At 42.5% G+C, this 24167-nt stretch overlaps 1 protein-coding gene across 4 annotated transcripts in view; it reads right to left on the bottom strand.

Annotated features, from left to right (window-relative positions):
- Positions 1-24167, bottom strand: part of WDR89 (WD repeat domain 89) — a 111828-nt gene that overhangs the window by 28064 nt on the left and 59597 nt on the right. For 2 of the 4 annotated variants that reach the window (XM_077464357.1, XM_077464358.1), the window contains exon 1: positions 12351-12478. The exons of 1 other annotated variant lie outside the window; for it this stretch is intronic. The gene's annotated coding sequence lies outside the window, so the exon portion shown is untranslated. Of the gene's footprint in view, positions 1-12350; positions 12508-24167 lie in introns of those variants that run through there. One more of the 4 variants, XM_077464356.1, reaches the window with a different exon arrangement.

The raw sequence follows: 24167 nt of genomic DNA, 5'->3' as shown, positions 1-24167 counted from the left end.
TTTATGTTATAAATAAAAGAACGACAATTTTGAAACACATAATTTTGTACTTTTTGCTATAATAAAATATCCCCCTTTTTTTTTCCATCTCAGTTTAGGCAGATGTGTTATTCTTCTACATATACAAAAGGAAAAAAAAATAATTGCGAAAATAAATTTTATTTTTTTTACTAGTAATGGCGGGGATTTGTGAATTTTATTGTGACTGCGACATTATGGCGGACACATCACACAATTTTTGGGACCATTGGCATTTATGCCAAGAAGCACATCTGTTGTGTCACATGACATACTATTGTGAAGCCCTTAAAGTCAAACTTTAGTTTCAAATTTGATTTCAACCTCCAAGACCAGTGCTTGGATGGAGCGGACCTTCTACAGAGGACAGCATCACAGAGGAGGTGTGTACTGCAACAAATATCATTTTTAGGCTTAGTACTGCTGGGTTACAATTTGAATTTGCTGCTGAAAGTGGAGTTTGGCGTAAAGAATAACTAAAGGCAAAACTTTTTTTGTTGTCATTTTGAATTTAGTGTAGAGGGATTGGAACACCTGTCACATCTTTACTGTGCCCTCATTGGAGGTGATGTACCGCAACGTTCAACCAGGGTATGGCAAAACGTCTATAAAATTGCCCAAAAAAATGTATACAAGCCAGCTTTTTCATTGTGCACCATTACAATCTTCCAGCCACTGGTGTCTTAACAATCTTTGACATCACATGAACGTCAGGTGCCTGCAAAGCATCCTTGTTTGCCCTTCCACTGCTCCTTTCCATCAGCATTTGGGTCGCATTAGATGAGTGAGGGCAGGAAACTGAGGGAGGAGAGAAGCATTGGAATACTAGCGAGTACCAAAACGCAAAAGGGGTATTTAACTTTGGAGGAATGAATCACATGTAATTCTGGGTGTCCTATGTCTGGGATGGTTGTGCATAATGTAAAACTATTGGTTTAGTTTTTTACATTTTAGAATGGGGTACCTCGAGATTGTTTATCATTTTAAAGGGTGTCTTGGCTGAAAAAAAAAAGTTGAGAAACGCAGATTTACCCTCTCCATTGGTCATGTTTACCATTATCACCAAAAGTGAAAGTAAAAGAATCCCAAATTTTGGGTTGTCCCCAAAACAGCAATAATAGGGATAACTTCCACCTGAGACACTAATTCTGGTGACAACCAGGGATTCCCTAACTAAAGATATTTTCTCACTTCCCGCTTTGGCTACAGGACAATGGAACATAAAAATAAAATATGATATATTTAAAAAAATTAAAAAAAAAAAACACACAGCTTTATGGGGTTATAGCCCTCCCTTACTCTATCCAAAAATTGGAAAAATGTTCTACCTGAAAAGATAAAAAAATCTAATGTGCAGTTGAGCCACTTGTTTGGAATGCACGAAAAGCACTATAGAACTGTGTACATTACTCCAGGGCAGCCAGACGAATGCCCGTAGTGGAAAATAAAAGTCCGATCTGCAATAAAGTGATGGATACAGGTCTTATTTTAGACCCTCTGGCACACAAGGCCTACAACGAGGAAAGCTGGATGGTAAACGATGGACTGCATGCCATGGTTCTGGAGTGCTCTCTGTATAGTGGATTGAAAGATATCTTTGTCCTGGCGTCATACCCTGGGCAATTAAAATAAACTTCACTTCTTCAGTGTTATTAGTATTGATTTATAGAGTGCCAACATCTCCTGCAGTGTGATACACAGAGGGCAGGACAAACAGAGGACATAGCCAGATCACTCTAGCTTATCCAAGAATAATAGAGAAAATGTCCAATAGGAAAAAATACACATACCAAAAACCTAATGGGACAAACAAAGTTGATAAATATGAAAACCATAAAATTGTGTAGCACAACCCGATCCTAGCTGCCTAGAGGTTTATTCACTATATGACCAAAAATATGCAGACATTTTAAATAACGGCGTTCAAGCGCTTTTAGAAAAAGGGTAAATGCTGCACCATACAAAAGGTATCCAAGACAATCGCACACTTCCAACTTGTAGCCACAGTTTAGGGGGGGGGGGGGGGGGGGAAGGACCTTTTCTGTTCAAGCATGACTGTGCCCCTGCGAACAAGGCCATGATTGGATAAGTTTGGTGTGGCTAAGTCTGGTGGCCTGAACAAAGCCCTGACCTCAGCCCTACTAACACCTTTGGGATGAACTTTAATGCCAAATTGCGAGTCAGTTCTTTTAATCCAACATTGATAACTGACCTCACAAATTGCTCTCTTGGCTGAATGGGCTCAAATTCTGAAACAGACACTCCATGATCATACAGAAAGCCTTCCCAGAACAATGACGGCAACTTCATATTAATGCCCATGGTTTTGGAATGGGAACACTAACAACTCACATACGTATGACAGTTGTCTACAAACCTTTGGCCATATAGTGTTAATCACTTCAATACAGGCCACTTATACACCCCTCCGGTCATGCAACACTGTACCCAAACAAAATTTGTATCTTTTCTATTTGTGTAAAAAAAAAAAAAAAAAATAATAACTTTTTGGTGGTATTTAAAGCGGGACTCCGCGTTTTTTTTTTTAAAGCCAGCAGCTGCTGACTTTTAAAAATAGTGACACTTACCTGTCCAGCGCGCCCACGATGTCGGCCCCCGAAGCCGATCTCTAGATCGTCTGTAAGGTGCTGCCGCCGCCATCTTGGGTATGGGAATCAGGAAATTGAGCCTTTTGGCTTCATTTCCTGGTTCCCTACTGCGCATGCGCGAATCGCGCTGCGCAATAAGGACGGTCCCCGCTGCCTCTGGGATCTGTGCGTTTCCCAGCAGGCAGCGGGGCACTTGCGGAAAGGGGCGGGCACTTGCGGAAAGGGGCGTAATCTACGCCCCTTTCCGCAGAGAGCTATCCGGAAGTGGGTGCAGAATACCTGTACTGTACAGGTATCTGCACCCCCCTCCCCCCTGAAAGGTGCCAATTGTGGCGCCGGAGGGGGGGGGAGGGTTCCGATGAGCGGAGGTCCACTTTAGGGTGGACCTCCGCTTTAAATCACCACTGGGTTATTTTTTGAAACAAAGAGAAAAAAAAAAGAAAAAAAAAAAACAAAACAATTTTTGTTCATAAATTTGGGCCAAAATTTATACTACTACATTTCTTTGGCAAAAATAAACCAAATAAGTATATATTATTTTATCTGTGTGAAAGTTATAGTCTCTACAACAGGGGTTGACAAATTTGCTTGGAATCTAGGAGCCAGCTAAAAAAGTTAGGAGCCAGGTCCGTGACGGCGATCTGGACCTGTCCCTGGCCTGACATGGAGACGAGTGAGGGGAAGATAGCCCCCAGCCCCCCACATATGAGATCACCTCTCATTGGACACACCGCTCCAGTGCTAAATGGCCGCTGTGATTGGCCATTTAGCATGATCTGTGATTGGCTGTATCCAAGGGACACGGCCAACACAGAACTTCCCCGATGCGCGCCCATGGCGGTGTGCAGAGGGGAAGTAAACAGGAGGATGTCCAGGGACACCCTCCCGGCAATTGTTGTCCGCGCTGTAGACATCTTTCATCTGTAGCGTGGGCACGAAGTGGTTAACAAAAGAATGCGACTTCTTTTACTTCCGCCATATTCCCGCTTATTTACTGCCATATCCCCGCTAAGGGTTCGATCAGGTCCACCTGAAAAACTGACAGGTGAACCTGATCAGACAGCCCTTGTGAAAGGGGCCAAGCAGGTAGGATTACAAATAATAATTTTTTTTTCCCTTAATTAAAATAATTTTTTTTTTACTTTTAAAAAATAAATAAATAAAAGCTATTATGAAAAAAATAAAATAATTTTTTTATAATATATATATCTCTATCTATATCTATATATTTACCAGCCACCACACTCATCGTTGGGCAAAAGGCGCCAGATGATACCCGCAATCACTTCCTTCTCTTCACTTTGAAGCTCCATTAGGATTAGCATTATTGGATGGGTTGTAATTTCAACATCCACCACAAGATGGCGCCAGACTACGGAAATACTTTAGAAGGCCGCAGAGCCGCGGCCTCAATTACTGGCCGGCGCGGCCCGATGCAATCGCACGGCGGAGTTCGGGGTCCACACGGAGACAGGATACCCCAGCTGTGTTGCCCCAGGCGCCAGGATGCAAATTCTAGTCGCAAATGCGACCTGGCGCCCGGGGTTTGTCGAGCCCTGCTCTACAAGCTATGGTGCAAATCACTGAAAATGTATCAAACCTGATGGTCACACCCATCTCATTTCTTGAGGCCCTAAAATGTCAGGAAATTACAAAAAAAAAAAAAAAAAAAAAAATAATAATAAAAAAAAATTACCCCTTTTCGAAAATTAGACAGTCCAATGTATTTAGTAAGAGTCATGGCGAGTTTTTTGAAGTTGTAATTTTTAACATGGAATTACCCACAAAATGATCCCATTTTGAAAGGCAAACACCCCAACGTATATTCTATGAGGCTGGGACTACAGATGGGTACTCGGATACTCTGATGGGCTGTGACTGGTCCTCTTTATTGGGGGGGGGGAAGAGACAGACAATCGGGGCACTGTACTGTGGTGTTTAAAAAAAAAGAAAAATTCCCGGTCTCCTCCTCACTGTCCCAGAAACTGCACTACAGCCGTTTGTTGACATTTGTGACCGGCTGTGATTGGACATTAGCTCTTTACCCTGATCGGGGATAGACTGTGTCCGAGGGACATGCCTCATCGCCAATCGCTGCAAGCCCCTGGGGGTGCAAACCAAGGGTTTTGCACAGAGAGGGCTTGAAGCATCCATTTTTGGGGTCCTCCAGCAGCGCTCCTGGCTCCTCCTCTTCGAGTGCTCCATTCAATGGGGGCACACTCCCAAGTCCTGCTGCTGCATCCATTGACACAGCAAGACTTAACTCCACCCCCGTGTCACTGGATTTGATTGACAGCAGCGGAAGCCAATGGCTCTTACTGCTATCAATCAGATCTCTCCAGACCAGTCCTTAGCAGCTCGTGGTCCCAGAAATAAACAAAAACAGAGCCCCAGGCTCACATAGTATAAAATCCTTGAGATAATTTATTGTATAGGATGTTAAAACATGTGTGTTCATCGGTTCAGTAGAACTATGTAAAACTATGTATACCACAATGCAATGCAAGAACATGCACGAACGTGGTAGCGCCACAGCCACTCTGCCCTATGCACGTTTTGTCATAACTTATGTCACCAGGGGCCCAAAGATGATAGGGTTATTACAGGTCCATTCCATGAATAAAATTGTGCATTTTTATTTATTTTTTTGTCTTGACTAGGCCCCTTCAGATAAAATAAAATATAAACAAAAATCTATTAATTTTATGGCTAAAGCCACACTATTGCGGGTATGCATGTAAATTGCACACATTCCTGCAGCCAAAATGCTTAATGTCACACCCACCCATCAGAAAACATGTTGCAGTTTCGGGTGCATCAAAAAAAAAAATAAATAAATAAAAAAAAAAAAAAAAAAAAAGGGTCCAGGACAGGAAGCGCAAAGGTGTGAACGTAGCTTAAAGCAAGACAAACTTGACAGAAAATTAACTAGTTAATTCCCTAGCATGGCCCTTCCTCCTTGCACAACCTTTTATGAAGCTGCCATGGAAAGAGTGAATAGGAATACTACAGAGTGTCACTCAAGTCAGCTAGGGCTGCGAAGAACATGCACATGAATTAAAAAATATTAGCTCCTACTTGGTATGGTCGATGGTCAGAATGCCACAGCCAAGTAGTATTAGAAAACAATATTATGGAGGAAAAAGATGCTATGGGAGCTTTCTCTAATCCTAAATTATTACTATCATTTATTTTTTCTGAACATGATGCAGCAGGGAGTGAACAGATATATCACTTGTGAGGAGGTAGGCCACTAGTTGCTCTAGTTGTATACTGTATGGAACGGTCCACTTTAAGAGAGTTATAAGGTCAGCACAAAACGCACATGTTTCTGCCTGAAACAAAACACTACGATGCTAAGTAAAGCATATAGCACAACCCAGAGGGCTGTAGAATACACAAGAAAAATAAGCCTCAGCTTTTTTTTTCTGCACTCACATTGCAATATTATATTGAGTTCCACAAATCTGATTAAAAATAAATCTTGAACATGTATGGGTAATCCAGATCATCCAACTGCACAGAATTTCCTGTTTATGGCTCCACCTACTGGAAGGATTGAGTATCGCCCCAATGCCACATTCCTATTATTTATTATTATTATTATTATTATTATTATTATTATTATTATATGCTCACTGGTGCTTCAGTAACATAACATTATTGATATTTATATGTATCCAGTTATAAGTGGATTGCTGTAGACTTGTCTACCAGTAGACTGTCTTTTTTTTTTTCCTTGTTAGAGACCTATCACAATAAAAAACTTTGTGCAAAATAAAAAAAAAAAAAAAAAAAAAGAGAAAAGAGTTTAAACTTAAACACTGGCCAATGACATAAAGTCCTGTCCTAAAGCAATTCTGGTGGGAATATAGGCTGTATTCAACCATAACTACTAAGCAGCAAAGTACTTCTAGTAGTTCGTGACGAACTATGATTGTCGAACTGAATCCTCTGTGCCTTTTCTGTACTTATGTATAACCTACGTGCACAATAAGCAGACGCTGTATGATTCTACTGTTTGAGTTATGTATACATATACGGCAACTGAAATGTCTACTTTCTTTTCTAATATGTTTCTTTCAACAATTCCTTTTGTATCTATTTTTGAAAATTTCAATAAAAAATACTTAAAAAAAAAAAAAAAAAAAAGTACTTCTAGTATAAATTGATCAGGATGCGATTGTTTCACCACTTATCCCTTCCATCGTCTATAAAACCCGCATTGCACCTCTCTACAATTCTGCTGACAGTGCCACTAGAATCACCAAAATTGATTGACTTCCAGGATATGGACAGTATAGGCAAAACACATTTCCATCATGCCTTGCAGTGTTCAAAGTGGTTACAACATATTACCCAGGCCATAGACCATTACCTGGGGGTGTGTTTCTAAGGAGGGAATCACACCTTTGCATTGTGGTAATGGGTGCATTAGCACTACACACTGTAACCCGCTACTATTCATTTTTAATGGCTCCTCAATACACTAAAGCAACGCACCTGCACCACACTACTACACATTGCAGTGCATTTCATTACAAACACTTTCCCTTTCATTCCATTGATACTGCTGGGGTGTGTTGACAGCCCATTCAAAAATAATACAAACTTGTGGATCTTGGTGGCACTTTCAGGAAGGTTGAATATCGCATCTCATGGTACTCATCATGCCTCAAGGTCATTTCACGCAAAACTAATTTCAGATTTTTGGTAAATGTTGAATAGGTCAACCACCTACCGATTTTTGTTGGGCGAGATCTCTGGGCAGAGTTCCTGGGAAAGCACACCTTCTATATTCTTTCATTTTATGGAAACACTAATGGGACTTTGAAGGGGCCAATCATCCGTACAATGAGGAAAATTTACATAAAATCCACATATTTATTGGTATGTCTTAACGTGCATCAATGTTTAAAAGTAACAAAGTTTCCACATACGTCAGCACGATGATGAGATTACATTCCAGGTATCTTCATTTTCAGGATAATGACTTCCAGAAGGTACTTCAACATGGGCTTCATGTTGGGAGGCGTGGACGCGCGCGCACGCGCGCACACACACACACACAGATAATCCAACAATATATTACACCACTTTCACACCAGGGCGTTTTGCAGGCGCTATAGCGTTAGAAATAGCGCCTGCAATCCGCCCTAAAGAAGCTGCACCATTGTTTGTAGTGTGAAAGCCCAGAGGGCTTTCACACTACAGCGGTGCGCTGGCAGGACGTCAGAAAAAAGTCCTGCCAGCAGCTTCTTTGGAGCGGTGAAGGAGCGGTGTGTTTACCGCTCTTTCACCACTGCGCCCCATTGAAATCAATGGGGCAGCGCTGTAATGCCGCCGGCAATACGCCGCTATTGCGGCATATTGCCGGTGGTTTTAACCCTTTCGTGGCCGCTAGCGGGGGTAAAAGCGCCCCACTAGCGGCCGAAATGCGCCGCAAATCCGGCGGTAAAACGCCGCTAAAAATAGCAGCGTTTTACCGCCGACGCAAAGGGTGGTGTGGTGTGAAAGGGGTCTTATAAATTTTTGTGTATCTCAAATTGTATTTTTTTACAATACAAGATACAATTGTTTTTTTTCACATATGCAGTAACTTCTAGTACTTTTCCTTACAAAGTCTGTTTGGGCGAAACATGTTGCAGTAACTACTCAAAGTTTTTATCTGAAAATGGAGATACCTGCATACAAGATCTTGAATCTCATTGTGCTGGTATACATGGAAACTTTTGTTAGTTTTAAACCTTGATGCACATTTTAGAAATATACATACCAATAAATGTGGATTATATGTAAATCTTCCTCAGTCTTATAATTTCACCTTCAAAGACCCATGATTGTTTAGCCTGGTAAACACTAGTAGTTTTTTTTCCCCCCATTCAAGCCAGCAGGCTGAACAAAAAACAAAAACAAACTGAAGAGCTCGGGAGTTGCTACACTAACAATCTGATGTTAGTACCCCATGTCCCCCCGCTGAGCTATTGTGTTCTGACAGGAAGACGACCCCACCAGAACTCTCTAGTTAGCACTCTTAGCCATTAGCTGAGAGCACTAAACGGGAGCTGATTGGCAGTCCCTTTTCGGTCATGCCCCTCCTTGGCTTCTGTCAGACCGGCTGATGTACACACAGGATGAACGTCACCCGGTTTCTATTGAACCAGCCGATGCCGCCAGATATTTGGCCCGTGTGTACTAGGCTTTAGGCTCCGTTCATACTAACGCAATTTCTGATGCAACTTGAGTCCATTGGGGAAATCACATTATTATCAATGATGCCCATTCACATCAACGAGACTTACTACGGAAACATTTTGGAAAAGGTTACTGTGCGACACGGCTCCAAATATGAAAAAATGCAACCAGGTCACTTCAAATCGCAATACATGGTAAAATTGTGTCAAAATGGCATTGCCCCAGACCATTTTGCTGGCCAAAGACCAGAGCATTTTTTGTGATTCGGCACTGCACCGCTTTAACTGATAATTGCGCAGTCGTGCGACGTGGCTCACAAACAACATTGATGTCCTTTTTTCCCCCCACAAGTAGAGCTTTCTTTTGGTGGTATTTGATCACCTCTGCGGTTATTTTTTTGCATTATAAACCAAAAAAAAGCAACAATTTTGAAAAAAAAAAAAGCATTTTTTTTACTTTTTGCTATAATAAATATCCCCAAAAAATAATTTTCCCTTTTTTTTTTTTTTTTTAAATATCGCAATAAGCGATTGATTGGTTTGCACAAAAGTTATAGTGTCTACAAAATAGGGGATAGATTTATGGCATTTTTATTCATCTTTTTTTTTTCCCCCCCATTTTTTTTATTTTTTTTTTACTTACTAGTAATGGCGGCAATCAAGATTTTTATCGTGACTGCGACATTATGGCGGACACATTGGACAATTTTTGGGACCATTGCCATTAATACAGCGATCAATGCTATAAAATTGCATGGATAGGTGTAAAAATGTCACTGGCAGTGAATGGGGTTAACCACTTGGGGGCAGGGAGGGATTAAGTGTGTCCTGGGGAGTGATTCTAACGTCTGGTGGACTGGCTAGCAGTGGCATGACATTGATCGCTGCTCCTGATGACGGGGAGCAGATGATCAGTGTCCTGTCACTAGGCAGAACGGGGAAGATGCTGTGTTTACATTGGCATCTCCCCATTCACAATCGCGGGTATCCCGTGGACATCGAGTCCGCGGGCACAGTCACAGAGCTCGCGGCAGGCGTGTGCGCCGCCGGCGGCATGCGTGGGCACGGCGTAAAATTCAAAGTAGTGTACAGGTACTTTTTACTTTACTGCCCAGCCGTCCCATTCTGCCGACATAAAAGTACAGGAGCCGGTCGGCAAGCAGTTAATGTGAATCGAGCCTTACACTACTAATGTGTTGATACACTATATTATCTAAAGTATTGGGACACTTGCCTTTACACACACACATAAACTTTAATGGCATCCCAGTCTTAGTCCACAGGGACCAATATTGAGTTGGCCGACACTCTGCAGCTATAACAGCTTCAACTCTTCTGGGAAGGCTGTTCACAAGGTGTAGGAGTGTGTACATGGGAATGTTTGACCATTCTTCCAGAAGCGCATTTGTGAGGTCAGGCACTGATGTTGGATGAGAAGGCCTGGCGCGCAGTCTGCTCTAATTTAGCCAAAAGGTGTTCTATCGGGTTAAGGTCAGGACTCTGTGCAGGCCAGTCAAGTTCCTCCACCCCAAACTGGCTCATCCACGTCTTTATAGACCTTGTTTGTGCACTGATGTGCAGTCACCAGTGAACAAACGAGAAGAAGGGGCCATCCCCAAGTTGTTCCCACGTGAAATTGTCCAAAGTGTCTTGGTACACTGACACCTTAAAGCGGGAGTTCGCCGGTTTTTTTTTTTTTTTTTTTTTTAAAGCCAGCAGCTACAAATACTGCAGCTGCTGACTTTTAAAATAATGACACTTACCCGCCCAGCGCACCCGCGATGTCGGCACCCGAAGCCGATCTCTCGTTCGTCTCTCGGGTGCTGCCGCCGCCATCTTGGGTATGGGAATCAGGAAGTGGAGCCTTGTGGCTTAATTTCCCGGTTCCCTACTGCGCATGCGCGAGTCGCGCTGCGCAATAAGGATGGTCCCCGCTGTCTCTGGGATCCGTGTGTTTACCAGCAGACAGCGGGGGACCTTCGGAAAGGGGCGTAGATTCTGCGGAAAGGGGCGTAGCTTCTGCAGATATCTATGCTGGAAGTGGGTGCAGATACATGTACTGTACAGGTACCTGCACCCCCTCCCCCCTGAAAGGTGCCAATTGTGGCGCCGGAGGGGGGGAGGGTTCCAATGAGCGGAAGGTCCACTTTAGGGTTGAGCTCCGCTTTAAGGAGTTCCTTTCACTGGAACTAAGGGGCCAAGCCCTACCCCACACCATAACCCCCCCCACCAAATGATTTGGAGCAGTGCACAAAGCAAGGTTTTGGTTCTACCCCATTCATGTATGCTATCTTTTTATGTTTTGAAGTTTTCTATGGAGCTGGAACACGCAAATGTGGAAACAGCCAAGACTTTCATCCATAACCTGATTGCCACTCTCTGCATTATTGCTTAGTGAATGTCAGGCATAGTGGCGATGAGAGATGAGCAATGGGGTTTGTCCAAACTTAAATGCGGACCAAATCCATCAGCAAGCTGTCACTCCGGCCTAATCAGCTGCAGTCAGAGCATCCTCCACCCCACAGCTGCATGTAACACAGGGGTGGGGATGATCAGGAAATCACTTGCCATGGCCCAATTTTGCCAAGGACATTATCCATATATGGCCATATTAGGTCACTGCTGTCACAAGCATCCCTGTCCCTTTGTTATGCTTGGCTGTGGAATGCCATGGGCACTGCTGATTGGAAGTGAGAGTTGCCTCTGGGTTTGATCCCAGCCTGTGCTCATCTGTAGCAGAGATGCTCCCTCAGGGGTGGATCTATGACATCTGGACCACACAGGATCCCTTCAGGGCTCATTCTACCATAGCAGGTAGTGTTCTATGTAATGGGCGCGGTCCAAGAAGGTCTTAAATAATGCCTTGCACTTTTTAATTTTTTATTTATTGAAGTGCCATCAAGTAGCATTTCATTCACCCTTATTCACCTCAAAGCGATGTGCCGCAACATGTAGAAAGAAAGAAGTCCCATGAGGCCTTGTAAAACTCTGACATTAACAGACGTGATGGGAATTGTAGTTCCTGAACAACCGGAGGGTCAGTTTGAAGACCCCTGCCCTAAATATTCTGGTTTGAGCAATGTTGGGAATTACATGGAAGACTGAGGACATCTTGTGGCAAAATAAGGAATCTCAGGGGGGACCGCTGTGGGCTGCAGGTTAGTATTGCAGCCCCCTACTTAAAACTAGGAGATGCACAGCTTGAAAAATAATTTGTCCTTAAACTGCATGGCCAATCAGACATCTTAAATCCGAATATAGATTATACTTTATATTATAAAACTTTCCTTATAACAATGTGTTGAAATGTGTGGCAGTAATAATAGATCACTGTAATAGTGCCTGGATATTACCATCATTTATAACCCCAGCCACTACTTACATCAACTATTAAGCAGACATGACCCCCCCCCCCCCCCACACACACACACATGTACTGTCTCTGTCTGTCACACAGATGTCATATACACGTGATCACCTATTCCCAGCCAAATCCAGTCCAGCATACTGTAGATGTCATTCATCTCACCTTATCACAGAGTCTGGATGACCCGCAACCGATACAAAAAGTCGCCGACCACTAAAACCCCATCAGCACACCGCACAATCCATGTGCACATTACCGGTAGACATAGTCACAGACTGCGCATGCGCACTACTGCACGCACTCTCCGCCCATGTCTCTGTCTCTGCCTTCATTGGTTAGACGAAGAAAAACAATCCGCCCACATAGAGCGTATTCCCATGTAGAGGGAGATCCCGCCCGGTAGCGTCACTCGAGTGGGCGGGCTCTGTGTGTAGCGTACGGAAGAAGGGCGGAAGTCCTGGTGATCGGCTTCCTGTGTGACAGTCAGCTGATCCCAACAAGGAAATGTCGTTTTAAAGAGAACCTGTCATGAGTGTGTTCTACATCCAACCCCATCTGTCCGCCTATAGTAAACCATACCCCGCCTTCTCAGAGAATAACAAACATCCCAGTGTGGATGGGAGTAATACATTGAGATATATTGTTCATATATTTTTAAATATATATTTTTATTTATTTTTGTAAATTCTTTAAAAAAATATATATTTTTAATTATCTACATTTTCTGTTTTAAATATTTTAACTGTAAATGTAAATTCTTAAAATATATGTATTATATTTTTAAATATATATTTTTATGAAATTTAATTTGAAAAAAAAAACAAACAAACTGATAAATCGAAAACAATAAAGAGAGAGCAATAAATGCTGTTGTAAATATTTCATCATCAATGGGAGTAATACAAATCTTATAGTCAGTGAGAGTAACAAACATCTTAATGTCACGGGAAGAGTCATATACATCCCAACAGCGGGAATCATATACATCCCAACGGGAAGAGTCATATACATCCCAACAGCGGGAATCATATACATCCCAACGGGAAGAGTCATATACATCCCAACAGTGGGAATCATATACATCCCAACGGGAAGAGTCATATACATCCCAACAGCAGGAATTATATACATCCCAACAGGAAGAGTCATATACATCCCAACAGCAGGAATTATATACATCCCAAAGGCAGGAAATGCCCTTCTAAAGAGAACCTGTCATCAGTGTGTTCTACATAAATAATAAAAAAAAAAAAATTGCCCGTCTATAGTAAACCATACCCCGTGTTCTCAGAGAACAATTAAACATCCCGGTGTGAATGGGAGTAATACATTCTAATAATAAATTGAGATATGCTGTTCATATATTTTTAAATATATTGTATTTATTTATTTTTGTATATTTAAAAAAAAAGCATTTTTAAATATTTACATTTTCTATTTTAAATATTTTAACTGTAAATGTAAATTCTAAAATATATATATATATATATATTATATAATATATTTATTTATTTAACATATATTTTTATGAACATTTAATTTGAAAAAGAAAAACTGTAATAAATTGAGAATAATAAAGAGAGAGCAATAAATGCTGTTGTAAGTATTTCATTATCAATGAGAGTAATAAAAATCTTATTGTTACGGGGAGTGTTATATACATCCCAACGGACATTTGTCGGTGTGTTGTACATCAAATCACATATACCCCGGGTACTCAGAGAATAATAGACATCCCAGTGTCCCATTTTATTGTAAGTGAGATTAATAAACATCCCGGCTTTAGTGGGAGTAAAAAAATGCCCTGGGGTCAGTGGGAGTAATAAACATCACTTAAAGTGATATACCTGTTGCCACCCACATAACACATATGTGTGGCAGCAAAAGGGTGGGCTTTAAAGCCCACATACTGCCCACATCCCAGCACAAAGACTGAGTTGTCTCTGACAGCTCATCACCATTAACAATCGGTAGCTGGTGGGACTGACTCCCAATCATGTGACCACTGTGACAGCCAATCACAGTGGGGATATGATCACAGATCTTTCCTGCGCCCTGGGCATTCAGAATATTTTAAAGGGACACCGGGACAGGTGGGAAGGGGTTATAATCATATATTTATATATTATATAATTTATATAATAATTTTAGTGTTAGTGTGGGTAGTGAACATCTCATGGTCACTGGGAGTGATAAATATTCCAATTTAGTGGGAGTAATAAATATCATTGTGGTAGTGTGAGTAAAGAATGAACCAGCATCAGTGGGAGTAATAAACGCCTTATGTCAGTGGAAGTAATATACATTCTAGTTTATTGGATACTAATCTAGTATAATTGTGTTAGTGTGAATAATAAATGACCCAGTGTCAGGGGAGTAATAAACATCTCATATCAGTGGGAGTAATAAACAAACATCTTGTGTTAGTGGGATTAATAAACATCCCAACATCCTTGGGAGCAATGAACATCCCATGTCAGTGGGAATAATAAACAGCTTATGGTCAATGTAAGTAAACATCCTGGCATCAGGAAGGAATGGTGCCCCTGTGTCAGTGCAAGTGGTCATCATTGGTGCACAGTGGTCATTTACATCTTAGCTCCATATCCCCCTCCATTCCTTATAGTGATGTCACCAGTGGCGGTTGGTGGCTTTTCTTTTGGGTGGGCGACACTGACAGCAGCATCCCCCCCCCCAGGAAGACTGCGGTATGACACATACCAGCCACATTTCCCCCACGCCATGGACCGCGGTGTGACACTGACATCAATCCATCCCCTGAGGACAGCGTCGCGGCACCTACCCAATCTAGGGCTGGCGTGCTGCGGTGTCCCCTCTTCCTCTCCGGTGATGGAATGTGGGCAGTGTCTGCTATTCCCGCAGCCGTGTGTCTTCTTCCTGTTCCTCCAAAGCTAGGCATCCAATAGGATTGGCTGACGCTTTTGGTCTCACTGACCTGCCTCCTGATTGCCAGGGAGGAACGCTATATATTCGCAACCGTCACACAACAGGGTGGGATCAGGACGCAATGCTCTGGGCCCAGAGCCCACCCTATTTTGAAGTCTATTAGAGCCTCTGGATCTAATCACGTGCTTCAAAATAAACCCCCCCGCCTATCCCCGCCATAGTAATTCATGTGTCCGGTGTCCTGAAAGGGGTGGGGGAACATGGATAGGGATGGTGGTGGAGAGGCATTGGGGGGGTGGCGCCCAAGCGCCCACAATGCATGGGCAGCCACTGGATGTCACAGCTGGGACTATACAAGGACCATTTGATAGTGCCTGTTACCTTGCTGGGAGCTGCCACTCTGGAATAGGGTGTAACTAACAATTATTTTCATAATTGATTATTTGTCCGATTATTGTTTTGAATAAGTAATTAATCAGATACAAACCCTCAAAAAAGTGAGGTATATAACCGTATAACCGGTTCCCGACAGGCTCACATCTTTTTACAGGGGCAGAATGACACCCCTGTGCAAAACCCCCGTATATATATATATATATATATATATATATATATATATATATATATATATATATATACACAGGGTTCACTTTAAGACCTGCTGCAAGGCGGGTGACTGATCGTCGCTGGCCATGCACGGTCGCATGTGCACGAGAGCCAGCACAAGGATTTATGTGTGTAAACACACAAATTTCTGTCCTGTCTGGGGAGAGAAGACACATCGTTTGTTTCTAGTAAGTAGGAACAACAATATCTCTCCTCCCCTAGTCAGTCCTAGCCCCATACAGTTAGAACACACTGAGGGAACACACCTTTAACCCCTTGATCATCCCCTAGTGTTAACCCATTCCCTACCAGTGTCATTTACACAGTAATCAGTGCATATTTATAGCAATATAATGCAATGCAATAAATGTCAATTGTCCCAAAAATGTGTCAAAAGTGTCCGATCTGTCCGTCGCAATGTTGCAGTACCACAAAAAATCCCAGATCACCTCCATTACTAGATAAAAAAAATTAAAATATTAAAATTGCCATAAAAATACCATAAATATTTCCCATAGTTTGTAGACACTATAATTTTTGAGCAAACCAATCATTATATGTTTATTGCGATTTCTTGTTACTAAAAATATGTAGAAGAATATATATTGGCCTTAAACTGATGAAGAAATTTGTTTTTAAAAACATTTTTGTGGATATTTATTATAGCAAAAAGAAAAAAAATATATATATTTTTTTTTTTCAAAATTGTCGCACTTTTTTGTTCATAGCGCAAAAAATAAAAACCACAGAGGTGATCAAATAGCACCAAAAGAAAACTCTATTTGTGGTGGAAAAGGACTAAAATTTTGTTTTCGTACAGCATTGTATGACCACGCAATTACCAGTTAAAGTAGCGCAGTGCCAAATTGGAAAAGTGCTCCTAGTCAGGAAGGGGGTAGAATATTCTGGTGCTAAAATGGATAATTTAGTTAAAAGAGAAGTATGCGGTTTGTTTTTTTCAGATTCATACTTACCTAGCTGGATGCAGCATCTGTCACCCGTCGGCTCTAACATCGAGAACCGAGCAATCAAATACCGCCGATCGCTCGGTTCTCATAGGTCTGCGAGCAGAGAGCTGATGACTGTCAGGCAGAAGCTCTCTGCTTCCCCCCCTTCTCGCTCACTGGAGTGCTGGGCTGTGGGAGGTGGCGGGAGCGATTGGCCCAGGCTCTCAGCGGCTGGCTGAGCTGGGTGCTGGTCCAGGCAAATGGGCGGATCCCGACCATATGGTCGCGATCCTTCCCAAGCCTGGATCCGCTCGGTGACATCAGCTGACAGAATGAACTGCGCTCCTGTGATGCACAGGAGAAGTACAGCCAAACAAGCTTTGGCTGTACTTCTTCTTTAATACATAAAGTTTCAAAAAGTGTCACGTACCTGATGGTAGAGTCTGGTATGCAGAGGGAGGCCTCTCTTACCCCTCTGACTCGAGGCCCCTGATAGAAAAACCAGGAGGAGCACGAGTGCCTGACAAGGTTGCTGGTAGACGAACTGGACCGGAACTGAAGCAAGAACTGGAACGGACTCAGGAAGAGCTGTCGGACTGGAAACTGGAGCTCAGGCAGGTGCAGGCAGATGGACTGGAAGCGTAGGCATACTAGTCCCGAGCAGGTGGACACTGGAGCATAATCAGATGCAGGTAGGTTCGGCAACAGGCTGGCAGCAAGGTAGAAGAAGCAGCAGGCAGGAACGTTGTCTCAGGTACAGGCAGGATCGGCAACAGACTGGCAGTGAAGTGGCAGAAGGAGCAGACAGGAACATAGTCAAAACAAGCCGAGGTCAGGTGCAGGCAGATAAGCAGGGGTAGTCAGGAGCAAGCCGGGTAGGGTCAACTGGAGCAGGTACAGGCAAATGCTAATCAGGAATCACAGGTAACGCTGTAGACCAGGCAGCACTGATCCAAGGAAGTAAGGCAGGTTAAATAGTCCATTAGCGCCATGAACGTCACCGGACGTATGCACGCGCCGGCATTTCGTGCAGCACTAGTGCGTGCAAACGTACCTACACGGCCCTTCTATTGTACATTGTGCATTGGGGTGCTATTCAAAATTAGCGGCAATGCATCAACGCATTTAAAACCTGTGTTGCAGTATCACGCATGTTGTTGCAACGCATAGATGTAAGTTGACCCTAAATAGTATCATTATCACTGTGTTTTCAATTTAGCTGTGCAAAAAAACTGAATTAAAAAAAATATTTATGAAACCTTCCTGCACTTCAGAGGCAACGATGTATAAAAATGTCCACAGCGATTATAAACATATTTAGTTTAATGTCTTGAACCCAACTAAATATGTAGAAGTATATATATTGGCCTAAACTGATGAAGAATTTTTTTTTCTTAAAAACAACCCCTCCCATCCCGTTCTTTAAGAATGGGATGGGGGGGGGGGGATTTTTTGGAAGCCAGGGGCACACTGAATGCATTTATTTTATTAACCAATACAGTAAATATATGTCATTTGCAAAACTATGTAGCTGCGTTTTGTTTATTACCTTTTTTTACCACTAGAGGTCAGCTAAATCCTATCATAATACTTGGTATGTAAACTATAATCTAAATCCAAAACGTTATACTGTACAAAAAAATAATAATTTCAAAATACAGAGAAAGATTAAAAGATTAAAGATTAAAAAAGATACGTAACTAGAATTATTTGCACTAAATTACAATTAAATTACAATGCAATTATAAGAATATAATTTTGTGTGGTGCTGCTCTTTAATAGTGAGTACTCACGTGTGTAATCCTACCTGACTCCACCCCCTTTGTCCTGCCCATGTAACACCATGACCTACCTAAACTGACCTACCTGACCACTAAACGTACCTGCCTGCCATTACACTAACCTACCTGACCACAAAACTGACTTACCTAATTCCTGCACTACTCACCCCCCCCCCACACACACACACACACACACACACACACACAGCGCGCAATGTAGATCAGAAGATCCATTCTCCTCCTTAACTCTTCATGGCCTCATCGTACAGATCATCAGGGCTCTCAGCAGGAGGCGGGCAGTATTCATCCAACCACTCCTTGGTGTCCCCCGACGGCTGGGAGGTCAGCTAAAAGCCGCTGCACTTTTCACAATGCTCCCATGATCCATGATCTCCACCAAGGCCCGCCCCCTCCGCTGTACTCACACTGACACAGAGCACAGCAGAATCCCGGGGCCGGCACTGTCAGATATTACTGGAGGAGGAGATGTGAAAGCCGGGAGCTCAGCGAACACATCGGAGGATTGACGGCACTTGCAACAGATGTGCTCCGGGAGTTGAACCGGGCTCACAGTGACCAGGAGAGGAGTGCCAAGCTCACCCATGCCTGGGGTTTCACAGGGACAGAGTCCGTGGCTGCGCCCTAGGTGGTAGTGCGCCCTAGGCGGCTGCCTAGTTTGCCTAGTGATAGCGCAGGCCCCGCATCCTCCCATACATCTCCTGTAAGAGAAGTTCATTTATAGGATTTATATACATTCTAAAAGTAAATAACGTTGCCCCAAGTTGTCTATGAAGACCATTTTTGTATTTATAAAAGGTGATCAAGGAAGATTCAAACTCTCTGCTTTACCTGTTGACTGTTTTCATGGTGACAGAAATTGATGGGAAATCCCAAACTTCAGTTATCACACTATAGCCCCATACAGACTATCAGATTTTCTGCAGATTTTTTCCTTCAGATTTACCAAAACCTTATAATATGAGGTCAAACCTTAGGAGTTTCAATTTGTATGCAATCAGGTAGGCCCTTCTACTACATGGTTTTGGTAAATCTGAAGACAAAAATCAGCAGAAAATCTGACAGTGTGTATAGGGCTTTAGAGAGAGAAATCCTTTAAATTAGTATTAAATCCAAAAGAAAACATTTATTATTTCACAACTTATCAACTCTTAGCCCCTGTACACACGGTCGGAGATTTCGACAACCAAATCCGTCGGATTTTGTCCGAAACTGTTGCATACACACGGTCGGACAAAGTTGTCGAAAAATCCGATCTTTCAGAACGTGATGATGTAATTTAGTTACGATGGGACTACATTCAGGCTAGTAGCCAATAGCTTTGATGTAGGAATTTGATCTGAGCATGCGTGGCACTTGGTCCGATCAAAATTCTCTACACATGATCGGAGTATGTCCGACCGGCCCAGTTTGTCGGGAAATATTTCCAACAAGTTGGAAAATTGGGTCCGACGGAGATTCCGATGGAATCAGTCCGATGCATACCACACACAGTCGGATTATCTGACGACACGGTCCGATAGGACACATTCCGACAGATTCTCAGACCGTGTGTACAAGGGCTTATACTGTATGTGATGGATGCATTAATTTTCTTTTTTGGGCTTTTTTTCTTCTACTTTCATATGTTAATCCAGACTTAAGTCTGATGTTTTATAAAATCTCAAACTTTCCAGCAGCATGTATTAGCTTACACAAACCATTTAACACTGGGAGGGGTGATTAAAATTATCAGTTTTTATTTTTTCATGTAACTGATTACAAAGTGTTAGCTGGAGTTTGGCTTCAATTAAAGGATAAGTCAACCTTAACACTAAAATCCCTTCCTCTTCAGACATCCATGATCTAACACTGACCTATCTAATCCTGTAAAGAAGAAATCAGTATACATACCTTTTTTTGAAAGCGATCCAAACCGAAGACACTAAAGGTTTTGCGAAGGAATAGGTTAGAAGTATTGACCATATGAAGAGGGGCGCAGTGACTCAGGTTAGACGGGTATCATGTATAAAAGAGGCCTCTGGGAGGTATTTCAGATAAAAGTTAAGCCCTTGTACACACAGTCGGAGAATCCGTCGGAATGTGTCCTATCGGACCGTGTTGTCGGATAATCCGACTGTGTGTGGTATGCATCGGACTGATTCCGTCCGAATATCCGTCGGACCCAATTTTCCAACTTGGAAATATTTCCCGACCAACTGGGCCGATCAGACATACTCCGATCATGTGTAGAGAATTTTGATCGGACCAAGTGCCACGCATGCTCCGATCAAATTCCTACATCAAAGCTATTGGCTACTAGCCTGAACGTAGTCCCATCGTAACTAAATTACGTCATCACGTTCTGAAAGATCGGATTTTTCGACAACTTTGTCCGACCGTGTGTATGCAACACTTTCGGACAAGATCCGACGGACAAAATCCGACTGACAAAATCCGATGGATTTGGTTGTCGAAATCTCCGACCGTGTGTACAGGGGCTAAGAGATTTAGAAAAGCAGTGTCACACCAATGATTTAAGCCTGAATATTTTTGTTTGAATATATGTAGCCAAGTCCCGGGCCTCTCCAGGCCTATCACTACCCTCTAAACTTGCCCCGTACCCACTTTCCAATCCATGTACTCACCCTATGGTCCATTCCAATGGACCTTACTTTGTATAGTAAACTTTTATGGGGAACTTCATCAAATGCTTTTGCAAAATCCAGATACACCAGGTCTATGGGTCTTCCTTTATTCAGATGGCAGCTCCTCATAGAAGGTTAATAGATTGGTTTGACTGGCTCACTTATTATTTGATAGAGGTTACAGCACATGACTTCTGCTTGTTTATTGGTTGCTAGAGGTTACTGTACATCAAAACTGCTCACTGATTGGTTACTGGGCATCCTTACCACTCACTAATTGGTTGCTAGAGGTTACTGCACATTATTACTGCTCACTGATTGGTTGCTAGAGGTTACTGCATATCCTTATTGCGCAATGATTGGCTGCAAGAGGTTAGTGCACATCATTACTGCTCACTGATTGGTTGCTAAAAGTTACAGCACATCATCTCCTCACTGCCTGCACCATGGACTGGGGAGGTGAGGAGACCCATCAATAGACAGAAATCTCCTAGAGATCCTAGGACTCCTGGAATCAGTGCTGGGGAGTTGATGGGATTAGTTAGAAGGCAGTACACTGTGGCAAATTCTGAATCATGTAGAGTAAGTATAGTGCATGACCACCAATGTGAGAGAGGATTTACAATGACCACCATGTAACAAGGGATTTTACACAACCCACCAATATAAAGAGGGATTTCTACACTGACACCGATTTAATAGGAGGATTTATACTAACCATCAGTGTAAGGGGGAATATCAAATGGCCTCCCTGTAAGAGGGAATTTATATTGACAACCATTGTTGAGGAGATTTGTACTGACCACCAATGTAAGGAGACACTTCTACACCGACCGCTAATGTTAGGGGGGATTTACAATGACTACCAATGTAAAGGGGAAATTACACTGACCACCAGTGTAAGGGCAATTCTGCATTTACCACCAATGTAAAGGGAAATGTACACTGATTACCAGTGGTGGCCCATGCATTGTGGACGCACGGGAACCACCCCCCCCCCTAACACCTCCGCCGACCTCTTTATTCAGGGGCCGCCCCTGGACACATGAAATACTATGGCGGAGATAGGCAGGACTGTGTATCTTGAAGCATGTTATTAGAGCCAGAGGCTCTAATTGGATTCAAAACAGCGTGGTATCGTGGTGCGGAGCACCACTGTGAGGTAGCCAATAAATTTTTGCTACTTTCACACTAACTTTCCTCAATGCCAATCAGGAGGCAGGTCAGTGAGACCTGTCTCCAGATTGGCCAAAGCATTAAGCAATCCTATTGGATTACACTCTCACACATTCCTAGCCAACTTTCCATAAAAATAGGGATTTTTGGTTCACATATATTGCAAAACATGTTTAAACACTTAAGCCCCGGACCATTTTGCAGCTAAAGGACCAGGCCCTTTTTTGTGATAAGGCACTGCGTCGCTTTAACTGACAATTGCGTGGTCGTGCGACATGGCTTCCAAACAAAATTGGTGTCCTTTTTTTCCCACAAATAGAGCTTTCTTTTGGTGAGATTTGATCACCTATGCGGTTTTTATTTTTTGCGCTATAAACAAAAATAGAGCAACAATTTTGAAAAACATGCAATATTTTTTAATTTTAATTTTTATTCTTCTACATATTTTTGGTAAAAAAAATTACAATAAGTGTTTAATGATTGGTTTGCGCAAAAGTTATAGCGCCTACAAAATAAGGAATAGTTTTATGGCATTTTTATTAATCATTTTTTTATTTACTAGTAATGGCTGTGATCAGCGATTTTTATTGTGACTGCCACATTATGGCGGACACATTAGACAATTTTGACACATTTGTGGGACCATTGGCATTAATACAGCGATCAGTGCGATTAAAAATGCATTGATTACTGTAAAAATGTCACTGGTAGTGAAGGGGTTAACACTAGGGGGTAGTGTAGGGGTTAAGTGTGACCTAATGTGTTTTTTTTACTGTAGTGAGGCGTGACTTATCAGTGACAAGCTCACTAGGAAGCACGGGGAGAGGTTTGTTTACACTTACCTCTCCCCGTTCTTCAGCTCTGTGACCCGATCGCGGGACACCAGTGTCGATTGGGTCTGCGGGTCTCACGGCCACGATCACGGAGCTCAGGACCGGGTCGCGAGTGCGCGACCCATAACTGGGCTCTTAAAAGGCAACATACCAGTACGTGCTTGTGCCCAGCCATGCCATTCTGCCTATGTATATCGGCGTGAGGCGGCCAACTGTGTCAAAGTAATCCCTCTCTGGCCAGTCTACTCTGCAAAAGCCATATTACATACTCGCTTATTGATGATGTCACATGCTCATATCAAGTGGTCTACCAGGTCCCTACCCTTTCAATTTGTGTAGACATTTTTGCAGGTAACAAGGATATGGATTATTTGCTGCCTTGCTCTTTTTTTTAATGGTGACCTGCAGTGCACATCTGGGCTTGCAGCAAGTATGTGAACGCCTAGGTGCAGAGCCAGAACAAGTGGGTAGGTGGGCATCCAGAAGGAGCAGATAAATGAAGCCTGGGACATGACTTGTCAAATGAGCATGTTGACGATTACCTGTGCAGAGAGATGCACGAGGGTGGCTGAGAGGTGACATCTTCCATCTGATGCCACAGACTCCTTCCTGTACTGAAGAGGAGGAGAGAGAATTCATCAGCATTGAGTGGACTGTAGGGACTCACCAGCAACACCATGCCAAGGTACGTTTGGTGCCAAGGAAGTTTGTATTGGGTGGAATTTTTGTTTGTGAGGCACCCTGTGCTTTACTAATTTTTGGCCTCTACATACGTATTATGCACTCTTGATCTAGAGCAGGATTACGTGTCATTAAACCAAACCCCTTTAACCACTTGACCTTGAAGGTTTTACCCCCTTCATGACATGGCATTTTGTTGCTATTCAGCACTGCGCTACTTAACTGGTCGATCGTGCAACACTGTATGCAAATTCAATTTATATCACTTTTTCACACAAAAGCTTTCTTTTAGTGGTATTTGATCAGCACTGAGTTTTTTTAGTTTTTATTAAATAAACAAAAAAAAATTATTATATATTCTACTTTCTGCTATAAAAAATATTCATTAAATCAAATTTTGTCA

Source organism: Lithobates pipiens, unplaced genomic scaffold (genome assembly GCF_037356315.1).
Source record: "Lithobates pipiens isolate NorthernLeopardFrog02 unplaced genomic scaffold, aLitPip1_a1.2 Scaffold_30, whole genome shotgun sequence".
Taxonomy (NCBI): domain Eukaryota; kingdom Metazoa; phylum Chordata; class Amphibia; order Anura; family Ranidae; genus Lithobates; species Lithobates pipiens.
Note: the sequence above shows the minus strand (reverse complement) of the source record. Positions and strands in the feature narration are given on the sequence as shown.